Raw genomic sequence first — 13,315 nt, 5'->3', positions numbered from 1 at the left:
AACCACTGTGCCACTGTGCTGCCCTCACAAGCCTTATTTTAACCATATTATGTTCATTAAGTGTGTGATTTAATGAGTTAATGAATACAGAGTGATACATTGTTGTGATACAAACCCCATTTCTTACCTCGCTGTAAAACCTAGTCCAATTTAATTGTCAATTGTAAGTCAAAGCAAGCTGTTGTGCTAACTATTTCTAGTTGAATATTTATTAATGAGTTTGGGTAGGAACAATGTCCCATCGCTTCAACTGAATGAAAACCATGCACCTTATCTGCAGCTGAATTTGTGCTGAACGCTGAGTGATAGCAACCAGTTATTAATTCACTATCAGCTTCAGATACAACTAACTAAAATTAATATGTACAATATTTTGCATTTGTTGTGCCTCATATTTACAAAATTTGACTTCCTGTTCCCATCTTTCTTGGAACGCCTCTGCCAGCCATTCCCATTCAAACTCTTGTGCCCACTATTTTATTGCAGTTTGCCTTTGTAGACATTGTGAATGAACAAGTTGAGGCTCATTTCTCTGCAAGAGTTATTTTGTGCAGTAAAGGTGACTTACTTGACGTCTTTGAGATTCTGGAGGAGTTTGGGGGATGAATTTATAGAGGATATCTCCAATTATGGAAAGACCAAAAGGGATGATAAATGGGCATTAACACAACAAATAGAGAATTCAGAAGAATCCTCTTTTTCCATAGGGTGGCAATGATAACGTGGAACCTTCCACTAAACTACGAATTGAGAACAGGAATAGGCCACTTGGCCCTTAAACCTGTTCCAACATTCAATGAGATCATGGCTGATCTGATTGTAATCTCAGCTTCACCTTCCTGTCTACCCCTGATAATCTTTCACCTCTTTGTTTATCAATAATCTCTCTACCTCTGCCTTAAAAATATTCAAAGACTCTGAGCGAGATCTACTGGCTGCGTTGCTCCCGGACGGCGGCGTAGTTGGTAGATGCTATGATCTCTCTTCTGGGATCTATCCGGCTCGCCATGCCTTGCGAGATCTTAACGCGATCTCATGAGACATTGCAATCTGAATCCCACCCAGTGTGGGCGAGATCAGTATTTGGCAAATCTGGATATTGAAGCGAGACAGCTAGTATCACTGATATACAGCTTGTCTGATTTACCTGAGGCTTTGGGATCTAAGCCCCAGAGATCTCAGGCGAGTGATGCTCAGTGCTGGTCTCCATAAACTGGGACCAGCCAGAACGGCACTTGGGGCGCGGGAGGGAGGTCTCTCAGGGAACTGGAGACCCCCAAAGGGTTGTCCCCGGGCAGTGTGGCACCCTGGCATTGCTGGTGCCTCCTGGGTGCCGACCTGGCACTGCTAAGGTGCCCAAGTGGCACTGCCAACTGGCAGGGACACTGTCAGGTTGGCAGTGCCAGGCTGGCATTTTTCCACGCCGGGGATGAACTGAAATGAAATGAAAATGAAATGAAAATCGCTTATTGTCACAAGTAGGCTTCAAATGAAGTTACTGTGAAAAGCCCCTAGTCGCCACATTCTGGCACCTGTTCGGGGAGGCTGTTACGGGAATTGAACCGTGCTGCTGGCCTGCCTTAGTCTGCTTTCAAAGCCATTGATTTAGCCCTGTGCTGAACAGCCCCTACTTTCAATAGATCGCAGCGAGATAGCTGCTCTACTACGTACGAAACCCTGAGCCAGAATCTGCCAGTGTGATGTGGGCATACTCTGAGGACCCCCCTTATGGGTGAGTTGGGGCTTTGGTAGGGGAGGTTCGGGGGTTGCGTCCGGTGGTCGAGAAATTAGGACGCAATTTTAAAATGTCCCAATCTCCTCTTGGACTGAGGAGTTCTGGCAAGCGAAGCTCCGCAGTGTAGGAAGCTGACTTAAGTGCAGCCTCAGTGGGGTGTTCCCTGCTGAGGCCCCGGATTGCAACAATGTCCTGATAGCATGGTGTTTTTCGATGCTGCAAGTTCTGGGAATTACCCAGCTAAACGCGCTCGTCATGGGACTCTGTTGCAGTTTGGTTAGATTGCGTCCTCTGTTTCCACCACCTTTTTGAGGAAGGGAGTTCCAAAGACTCACAATCCTGAGAGGAAATAATTCTCCTCATCTTGGGCAGATGGAATAGTTGAAGTTAATGGGATAGATTAATTGATGGGGAAGCTAGATAAGTACACAAAAGAGAAAATGTTTGATAAGAGTTTGATGAAGAAGGGTGGAACAAAAACACTGGTATAGGACAGTGGGGCTGAATCATTTGATACAATGCTGTAAATACTATGTATAAATATGCTCTGCTGGTTGTGAGAATACTGCATCAAATGAATTTGATGAGATTCAACTTCATTCCTAATAGGCTGCTGCACAAAATTGCCTGCTATTAATTTATTAACTAGGTACCTCACTTGGGCCATAAGGCTGGCTTCTGTGGAAAGATGAACATTGGTATGGGAATAAGAGGTACTGTCCTGATAAGGTCCTTGTTACATTATGAAACGTTTACTTGTAACTGCTATATGCAAATAAAGCCTGTTATTACAATGCTCATTTCTGCACTGGAACAGTTAATGGAATGCATTGTGTCACCTTAAAAATAATGTGAAGTTAACATTTTCGGAATCTAAATCTTGGTTACGTAAATCTTGGTTACGTTTGAGTTACTGTCTACAAGTTCAGTTTCCATCTATATTACATAATACAGGTTTTATTTTTAAAAAATGCAACTAATGTCCATTTGATTCAAAATAAACTTCTAAGTTTGAGTATGTAATAAATTCCTACTTTAGCCAGGAAAGTTTAACGTTTAATAGTCACATTGAATTGTGGCACACTGGTAAAGAATTGGTTTAGTGCCCAAAATGGTGGTTGGCTATATGGAACAGTAAAATAAAGATGTGCATTATAACCTGTCAGCAGATTTTAGCAAAGCTAGGCTTTGCTTGCATACAAACATAGAAAATATGAGCAGGAGCTGTCCATTCTGCCCTTCGAGGCTGCTCTGCCATTCATTATGATCATTGCTGATCATCCAACACAATAACCCAATCTCGCTTTCCCCTCCCATATCCTTTGATCCCCTTTGCCCCAAGTGCTACATCTAACTGCTTCTTGAAAACATACAATGTTTTGGCCTCAATTACTTTCTGTGGTAATGAATTCTACAGGCTCACCACTCTCTGGGTGAAGAAATTTCTCCACATCTTTGTCCTAAATGGTCTACCCCATATCCTCAGGCCCCTGGTTCTGTACACCCCCACCATCGGGAACACCCTTCTTGCATCTGCTCTCTCTAGTCCTGTTAGAATTTTATAGATTTCTATTACATCCCCCCTCATTATTCTGAACTCCAGCGAATACAATCGTAACAGACTCAATCTCTCCTCGTACGTCAATCCCGTGTTATGGGCGAGGCATTTTCAGAACCCCAAAATGTATCATGGAGTTCAACCAACTTCCCCCTTTAATGTATTTGTTGCTTTTCCTAGCACACGACTTGTTCCCTAGGTGTGGGATTACAATTATGGACATGTGGGTTTTTAAACACAAAACCATGTTTATTCCATGAACTCAACTTAACATAAATAAACATTGGATCGCTTAACACCCCTTCAAAGATAACTCAGAAAATATTGCAACAGTAAATAATTCCTCAAAATGTTCCTTCAAACTTTCAAGAGACTTAACACCTTTAAACAGAATCATATCACGTTAAAGGCTTTACTATTATGAGTTTAAATCACCCAAATGATCCAGAGATAGTCTTTCATGGCAGAGATCCAGCTCACTGCAAACACAGACACTCCCCAAGCTCTTTTCAAACTGCAGCTCTCTGGAAACACACAGACACACACCAGATCTTTTTCAAACTGAAACTAAAAACTGTAAAATGGCTGATCTGACCTCCGCTCCACCCACTCTCTGACATGACTGTTTTCTTAAAGGTACATTGCTTAAACATCCAAGTCTTAAAGGTACTCTCACATGACACCCGCCATCCTAGGAATCAGTCTGGTAAACCTTCGCAGCACTTCCCCCATAGCAAGAACATCCTTCCTCAGATAAGGAGACCAAAACTGCGCGCACTATTCCAGGTGTGGCCTCACCAAGGCCCGGCATAATTGCAGCAAGACATCTCTGCTCCTGTACGCTAATCGCCTTGCAATGAAGGCAACGTACCATTTGCCTTCTTTACCACCTGCTGTACCTGCAAGCTTACCTTCAGTGGCTGGTGTACAAGGACACTCAGGTGGTGTTGCACATTCCCCTCTCTTAATTTATGGCCATTCAGAAATAGTCTGCCTTCTCATTTTTGCTACCAAAGTGGATAACCTCGCATCTATTGAAATTATGCTGCATTTGCCATTCATTTTCCCACTCACTCAGCTTGTCCAAATCACACTGAGGGATCTCTGAATCCTCCTCACTGCTCACCCACCCAACCAACTTGGTGTCATCTGCAAATTTGGAGATATTACGTTTTGTTCCTGCATCTAAATCATTTATATTACTTGGGTTTTATTGTATTTGAATAATTGGTATCAGTTTATTATTGAACGATTATTTTTATACAAATAGTGTGTAGGTTAATTTGTTAAAAGACTATATGTCACGTAATATGCAGAAGCTAATTATGACATTTGCTCTAGTGTTATTACAGAATTTCATTTTATCAAATAATTTTTATTATTGTCACAAGTAGGCTTACAATAACACTTCAATGAAGTGACTGTGAAAATCTGACACTTTGCTTTTGGCTTTTTACATTACACAGAAACACAAATTTTAGATTTTCAGTGGTACCATAAGTGTAATTTCAGTGGCTGATGCCAATTTTATTAAAATGTGTGAACTGTGAAATTAGGAATCTAAGTGTGAAGATTTGCACTTACAGTTAGCTACTGGGAGCAATTATAAATAAAAGGAAACATGTGAATTTATAGGAGTGTCTTAAAGAGGGCCCAAAGTACTGCATATTTGATCTTCATTTTGGAATCATTGCATCAGCCGGTCATATTTGTCTTATATGCCCCTGTGAAGCGCTTTGGGATATTTTACTATATTAATTACACCATCGATACAAGTTGATTGTTTTAGAAAGCCAGGAAAAATAAAATTTGTGATGTATAGATTTTCTTCAGATAACACGATAATCGGGTGAACTCTCCATCCCGGGAAGCCCAAAACATGTTTCCCGATAGGACGAAGAATAGAGCACCGCCATTTCCGATGCACAACCCCCCGTCGCTAGTGGCGGGATTAGGGTTCATGCCCAATCGCCAGCTGGAGGAAGTAAATTACCTATTTGCATCAACTTAGTAGGCCAGACACCCTATTCTCCAGCCCACCAAGGTTCTCCAGTCTGCTGGACTAGGAATCACAACAGGTTTCACCAAATGTGAACCTGACGTGGCAGGCCAAGGGGGTAACTCTTTAAGGGAGTTGGCTTCAAGGTCCATCCGTGTCACCCCACCCCCCACCCCCACCCTCCCAACAATGCATGACCTGCCCACCCCTCCTCTACCAGAGACTCCCTAAAACAAGAGACCTGCTCTGCTAAATAGGGGACCCCCCCCCAAGAGACTCCCTTAGACAAGAAACCCCCTGAATGGGGGGACACCACAGGGACCCCCTAACAAACTCCCTAGCAAAAGGACCCCTGTCTGGAAGCTAGACAGCAGTACAGTCATGGGCAGTGACAGAAAGTACAGTTGTAACGCTTACCTGGAAGCACCACATATCCATTCCTGGAAAAGAAGAGCTGTGACCTGTGTTTAAACCCCTCAGATCCTGTAGCTGCAAACCATTCATTCATTTATCGTAGTGGAACGTGATTGACGGATACCACAAAACAGCTGCAGCCTTGATTCATTCATCTCCCTTCATGAATAAGTGACTCAATGCACTTACCTCTCTTTGATGTGGTTGATGTTTTAAACATTGGGATTTTAGCACTTGGAGTCGCCATAATTGGGGGAAGGAGGGGGAGCTGATTTGAGGTGGTGGTGGGGGGGGGGGGGTCATCAGTGGCCAGCTGCTTGAGCAGCATGGTAGCATAGTGGTTAACACAGTTGCTTCACAGCCCCAGGGTCCTAGGTTCAATTCCCGGCTTGGGTCACTGTCTGTGCGGAATCTGCACATTCTCCCCGTGTGTACGTGGGTTTCCTCCGGATTCTCCGATTTCCTCCCACAGTCCCAAAGATGTGCAGGTTGGGTGGATTGGACTTGCTAAATTACCCTTCGAGTCCAAAAAGGTTGGGTGGGGTTATTGGGTTATAGGGTGGATGTGTGGGGGCTTGGGTAGGGTGCCCTTTCCAAGAGCAGGTGCAGACTCGATGAGCCGAATGGCTTCCTTTTGCATTGTAAATTCTATGATTCACTATGGGCAGCCCGCTCAAAGAGGGTGGCCTGAGTGTGGGATTCCCTTGCGAATCCCTCCTATCCCTTGCCATCCATAAACCTGCATGTCGTGGGATACTGAATTGCTCCCAATGTGTTCTACTTCGCACCTATGATGTGAAATATCTTCTCTATCGCAACTCGAGGGCAAGGGGTATGGCCACAGGCATTCAAAGAGAGGAGGGACAATCAGAAAATGTGTCGCAAACCTAAAGCTGAAATTAAGCATTTTACAATCTTAATGGCAGTTATCATTCACATAGTGCAGAGCAATACCAAAAGTTACCGTGTTCCGTTCTACTCTACTTTACAGATGGAGGAGGGGGGAGTTATTTGACCAGATATTGCTATGAAATGGACTATGTTTTGGGGAACTCTTGGAAACAAAGGTCCATCCAACATTTAAATACTTGGAGGCAGATTTTTGAAGCCAGGTGGGGGTGGGAGTGGAGATGGATGGGCTTGGAGTTGTCTGCTGCCAGCTAGTGTGCTGGTTTGCTAGGGCAGCACAGTGGTTAACACTGGTGCTTCACAGCGTCAAGGACCCAGGTTCAATTCTGGCTTTGGGTGACTGTGTGGAGCTTGCAATTTTCCCGTGTCTGCTGGGTTTCCTCCGGGTGCTCCTGTTTCCTCACACAGTCTAAAGGTGTGAAGGTTGGGTGAATTGGCCATGCTAAATTTCCCCTTAGTGTCCAGGGATGTGCAGGTTCGTTTATGGGGGAGTAGAGTTCTCTTTTGGAGGGTTGGTGCCGACTCGATGGGCCGAATTGCCTCCTGCACTGTTGGGATTCTATGATTCAATTATTCTATGAATAGTTCTGCCCCGGGGCTATTTTTGAAAAGGACAGCTTGGGACAGATAGCCTATAAATATAATTAGACCGCTCAATGCACCGACTGAAAGTTTCCAGTTGGCAGGCCCCTGCAATGGCCAAAAGATGGTCAGTGAGAGGAGGTAGCGAGCCACTTGGCTGCAGACAGTGGGACAGCACCCCAGTTGGCTTTAAGATGCACTCCACGTCCCGCGCAGCATCTTTGCCATGATGACCAGAGCTGGGCAGCCTGAGTGGAGGGGGGGATTCTCTCCTACATGGATTTGCAGCTCCTGCGTTGGATGGTGGGGCCACCACTGTTGTTGCTGGAGGGCCTTTTATTTACCCTTCAGCCTCAGGAACCCAGACTGAACATACACCCTCTGGCCAGTAATTGGTCTAATACTAAAAAATCATGTCGATCATTTACTTCTAACGCCATGTGGGGCTAGGACCCGAAAATTCTCCTTGCAGTCGGAATCCCAACCACACTAAGAAATTCCAGGCACTGTTTTTTTTTGATAAACATTTTATTGAGGTATTTTTGGTATTGTAACAACAACAAAATAAACAATGTACATGAAACCATAAACATAGTGCAAAAGCCATCTCCCTTCCTTACAGTCCCACTTGGCTGGTTTAGCACAGGGCTAAAGAGCTGGCTTTTAAAGCAGACCAAGGCAGGCCAGCAGCACGGTTCAATTCCCGTACCAGCCTCCCCGAACAGGCACCGGAATGTTGACAAATGGTTGCCGCCTCCGGGCAAACCCCAACAGTGACCCTCTCAAGGCTGAGTTGATTTCCTCCAAACAGAGAAAGCTTGCCATGTCTGATGGCCAGGTCTCCGACTTCGGGGGCTTTGAGTCCCTCCAAGCTAGAATTTATAGTGCAGAAGGAGGCCATTCGGCCCATCGAGTCTGCACTGGCTCTTGGAAAGAGCACCCTACCCAAGGTCAACACCTCCACCCTATCCCCATAACCCAGTAACTCCACCCAACACTAAGGGCAATTTTGGACACTAAGGGCAATTTATCATGGCCAGTCCACCTAACCTGCCCATCTTTGGACTGTGGGAGGAAACCGGAGCACCCGGAGGAAACCCACGCACACACTGGGAGGATGTGGAGACTCCGCACAGACCGTGACCCAAGCCAGAATCGAACCTGGGACCCTGGACCTGTGAAGCAATTGTGCTATCCACAATGCTACCGTGCTACCCAAATAGTTGATAGTATCCGTCTCCGGGCTACCAGGGAAGCAAAGGCGAGAATGTCTGCCTCTTTCTCCTCCTGGATTCCCGGGTCTTCCGACACCCCGAAAATCGCCACCTCTGGACTCCGTGCCACCCTTGTCTTTAACACCGTGGACACGACATCTGCAAACCCCTGCCAAAATCCCCTAAGCTTCGGACATGTCCAGAACATATGGACGTGGTTCGCTGGTCCTCCCGCACATTTTGCACACCTGACTTCCACCCCAAAGAATCTGCTAATCAGGGCCACTGTCATGTGAGCCCGATGAACGACTTTGAATTGTATCAGGCTGAACCTGGCACATGTTGCGGACCCGTTGACTCTACTCAACACGTCCGCCCATAGACCATCCTCTATCTCTCCTCCCTGCTCCTCCCACTTGCGCTTCAGCTCCTCGGTCTGCGTCTCCTCTGACCCCATAAGTTCCTTGTAAATGTCCGAGACGCTCCCTTCTCCTACCCACCCTCTGGAAACTACCCTGTCCTGAATCCCCCTTGGGGTAGGAGCGGGAAGGTTGACACCTGTTTACGCGGGAAGTCCCGCACCTGCAGATACCTGAATTTGTTTCCCCTCACCAACCCAAACTTCTCCTCCAGCGCCCTCATACTTGGGAATGACCCCTCTGTAAACATATCCCCCATCCTCTCAATCCCTGCACTCCTCCATATCCGGAACCCCCCATCCATACTTCCCGGGGCAAACATTACAGATTGGGGACCAGACCGATGCTCCTACATGTTTCCTCCATTGCCTCCAGACTCTCAGGGCCGCCATCACCACGGGGCTGGTGGAGAACCGTGACGGCGGGAACGGCAGAGGCGCAGTCACCAACGCCCCCAAACTGGTGCCCTTGCGCATGAAGCCGCCTCCATACGCTCCCATGTCGACCCCTCCTCCACCACCCACTTCCTGATCATGGCTATATTCGCCGCCCAGTAATAGTTACTAAAATTTGACAGCGCCAGCCCGCCCTCTCCCCGACTCCGCTCAAGCATTACCTTCCTTACTTGCGGGGTCTTGCCCGCCCAAACGAAGCCAATGATCACTTTGTTGACCCGTTTAAAAAAGGACCGCGGAATAAAGATGGGGGAGACACTGAAATACAAACAGGAATCTCGGGAGGAGAGTCATCTTCATGGTCTGCACCCTCTCAGCCAGTGACAACGGAAGCGCTTCCCATCTCCAAAAATCATCCTTCCTTTGGTCTACTAGTCGGGCCAGATTTAATTTATGCAGCCAGTCCCATTCCCGCGCCACTTGAATGCCGAGGTACCTAAAGCTTCCTCCTACTAATCTAAACGGCAGCTCCCCCAATCGCCTCTCCTGTCCCCTCGCCTGGTCCGCAAACATCTCACTTTTCCCCATATTTAGCTTATACCCCGAAAACCGGCCAAATTCCCCTAGAATCCTTATGATTTTTTTCCATCCCCTCTATTGGGTCCGATACATACAGAAGCAGGTCGCCTGCATAGAGCGAGACTCTGCTCCACACCCCCTCCCCCCCGGCCCAGCCCCTTGAGGCTCTCCGAGCAATTGGCAACGGCTCTATAGCTAGCGCGAACAACAGTGGGGAGAGGGGGTATCCCTGTCTCGTCCCCCAGTGCAGTCTAAAATAGTCCAATCTTGTCCTATTCGTCCGTACGCTTGCCACAGGAGCCTGTTACAGCAACCTGACCCAGTCAATAAAGCCCCACCCAAATCCGAACCGTCCCAGTACCTCCCACAGAAAATCTCATTCTACCCGATCAAAAGCCTTTTCTGCATTGGCCACCAACTGCCTACCCTTAACAAACCCCGCCTGGTCCTCCCCAATAACGTCCAGAACACAATCCTCAATCCTGGAGGACATAATTTTGGCCAGCAATTTAGCATCCACATTCAACAGGGATATCGGCCAGTAGGACCCACACAGCTCCGGATTCTTGTCCCGCTTCAAAATCAGCGAAATCTTGGCCTGTGACATCGTCGGGGGCAGCACCCCTCTTTCCCTTGTCTCATTGAACATCCTCATCAACACCAGCCCCAATATCCCAGAGAACTTTTTATAAAACTCCACTGGGTACCCGTCCGCCCTGGGGCTTTACCCGACTGCATGGCCTTCAGACCCTCCACTACATCTTCGAACCCGATCGATGCCCCCAGCCCTTGTACCAGCTCCCTGTCCACCTTTGGAAAATTCAGCCCCTCCAAGAAGTGCCACATCCCCTCTGGTCCCATAGGGGGTTCCGACCTGTACAGCCTACTATAGAAATCCCTAAACGCCTTATTCACCCCTGCTGAATCTCCGCCAGGTTCCCATCTCCGTCATTTACTTTCCCTATCTGCCTGGCCGCCTCCCTCTTTCTAAGCTGCTGTGCAAGCATTCTGCTGGCCTTCTCTCCATGCTCACAGATCGCCCCCCTCGCCTTTTTCAGCTGCTCCACAGCCCCCCCCTGTGGTTAACAAGCTGAACTCCGCCTGTAGCCTCCGCCATTCCCTTAAAAGCCCTGCTTCTGGGGTCTCCGCATTCCTCCTATCGATCTGTAGTATCTCCTTTACCAGTCGGTCCGTCTCTGCCCTGTCCACCTTCTCCTTATGAGCCCGTATTGAGATCAGCTCCCCTCTGACCTTCAGCGCTTCCCAGACCACCGCTGCTGAAATTTCCCCTGTGTCGTTGACCTGCAGATAGTTCTGAATACATTTCCTCAGCCGCTCGCACACCCCTTCGTCAGCCAAAAGTCCCACATCTAACCTCCATTGTGGGCGCTGGTTACTGTCTTTACTAACCTGCAGGTCAACCCAGAGCGGAGCATGGTCTGAGATTGTGATCGCCGATTACCCCATGTCCACCACCCCTGCCAGGAAGGCCCTGCTCAAAATGAAGAAATCAATCCGGGAGTACACTTTATGCACGTGTGAGTAGAAGGAGAACTCCCAAATCTCCATGGATTCTCCCCCCCCCCCATCTGCTCCATGAACCCTTTTAGTTCCTTTGCGGCCCCCCCCCCGGCTCATACAAACATGCTCCAAAATCAAACAATCCCCACACAATTGCCTGACAGAAAAACACCAAGATCTAAACACGTGCATCTCCATCCCCAAACAGTGCAGATGAAAACCTTAACTCACTCAACTCTACCGCTGGTCCCAAATCAATGCAAAAGGCATTGCAAACCGCTTCCACAAAACGAAAAACGAGAAACTTTAAAAAAAAAGAACACAAAACAAAGACAAAAACAAGAACGTTGCAGCAAAGTTCAAAAGTTCTCAGTCCACCACCAGTCCTTTCCTTTTTGCGAAGTCCAGCGCGTCCTCAGGCGACTCAAAATAAAAGCGCTGTTCCTCGTACGTGACCCAGAGACGGGCCGGATACAACAGTCCGAACTTCACCTTTTTCCTAAAAAGGATCGGCCTGCTCTCTACCTGGACACTTCCACACACAGGTCTTGGTAAATCCGCAGGATACTGTTGTCCCACTTACAGCTCCGTGTCTGCTTGGCCCACTGTAGAATGCGCTCCTTATCCAAGTACCTGTGGAATCTCACCACCATTGCCCATAGGGGGTCTCCCATTCGCGGCTTTGTCGCAAGTGCTCGGTGAGCCCTGTCCACCTCCAAGGGCCGGGAGAATGCCCCATCCCCCAGCTGCTTCTCAAACATGTTTGCGATGTATGCCCCAGCGTCCGCTCTTTCGGACCCTTCCGGGAGCCCAACGATTCTCAAGTTCTGCCGGCGGGACCTATTCTCTAGGTCTTCCACCTTCTCCAGGAGCTTCTTCTGCTGGTCTCTCAGCATCCCCACCTCCTACTCCACCGCAGTTTGATATTCCTCCTGCTCAGCCAGAGCCTTCTCTACATTCTGGATCGCCCGATCTTGGGCGTCCAATCTAAGCTCCAGCTGCTCAATTGACTCTTTTATCGGGTCCAAGCAGTCCCGTTTCTGCTTAGCAAAGCCTTCCTGAATAACATGCATCAGCTGCTCCGTTGACCGCTGGGTCGACAAAACAGAGGTCCGGTCCTCCGCCATGCTGTCTCTTGCTGCAGCTTCAGCCCAAGCCTTCTCTGTCTTTTTGTTTCTGCCTTTACCAGCACTTCTAGTCCTTCTCTCCATGCACCGATGTGGGAATTCAGTACACAATTGCCTCTGTCATCAGTTTTACAATTCAAGTCCACTAGAAAATCGGGGGAAAAGGTCCAAAAGTCTGACCCGAGCGGGAGCCACCAAATTTGTGACTTACTCCTTTATAGCCGTCACCAGAAGTCCAATTCCAGGCACTGTTGATTCCCACTGGATTGATAATTTTAGATTGCTGTTCAAAAGGAATTCTCATGAAGAAATTTTGATTGTTGATTTTTTTTTTTACATTGACTTAAAGCCTGCAGAATGATGACATCTTGAGAGTTGTCGGGTGTGGTGGTGTGCTAGTTTGGATTTTTTGATCCAGTAGTGTGAAGAAGTAATTATTTCTCGCAATGCAATAAATAGAAGACTCCAAGGAAAAACAAATTATTGGAGTTTGCTCCCTTTGTCGTTCTCTATTCTCGCTCATTTTTAAAGGAGAAAAAAAATGTTTTTGAAGGGGGAAAATAAGGATTCAAAATAAAAGATCACAAGATTGGTCCCGGTGACATTCAAATTTAACAATGAAGACAATGCCATTCACATTTATCAAGATTTGACAACTGGACTAGTGAAAAAAACTTATGGCTTTCAACAAGGCAAAAGCAGCATTCTATAAGAAGGGTATACGATTCGGAATGGGCTATTGAGGTTACGTGTATCATTCAACTCCAAGGACCTTTTTTAAAATTCTGCAGGCGTTTGTAAGGGCAGAAGGCCTGGATCTGGATTAAGTCTTGCGTTGAGGCTTTGATATTATCGTTAGGCTG

At 47.2% G+C, this 13,315-nt stretch overlaps 1 protein-coding gene across 4 annotated transcripts in view; it reads left to right on the top strand.

The window, feature by feature from the left end:
• cfap36 (cilia and flagella associated protein 36) overlaps positions 1-13,315 on the top strand; it is a 218,362-nt gene that overhangs the window by 55,559 nt on the left and 149,488 nt on the right. The gene's annotated exons all lie outside the window — the stretch shown is intronic.

The sequence above is a fragment of the Scyliorhinus torazame genome, chromosome 1, assembly GCF_047496885.1.
Source record: "Scyliorhinus torazame isolate Kashiwa2021f chromosome 1, sScyTor2.1, whole genome shotgun sequence".
In the NCBI taxonomy this organism is placed as follows: Eukaryota; Metazoa; Chordata; class Chondrichthyes; order Carcharhiniformes; family Scyliorhinidae; genus Scyliorhinus; species Scyliorhinus torazame.
The sequence above is the reverse complement of the archived record's forward strand: the minus strand, read 5'-3'. Positions and strand labels throughout refer to the sequence as shown.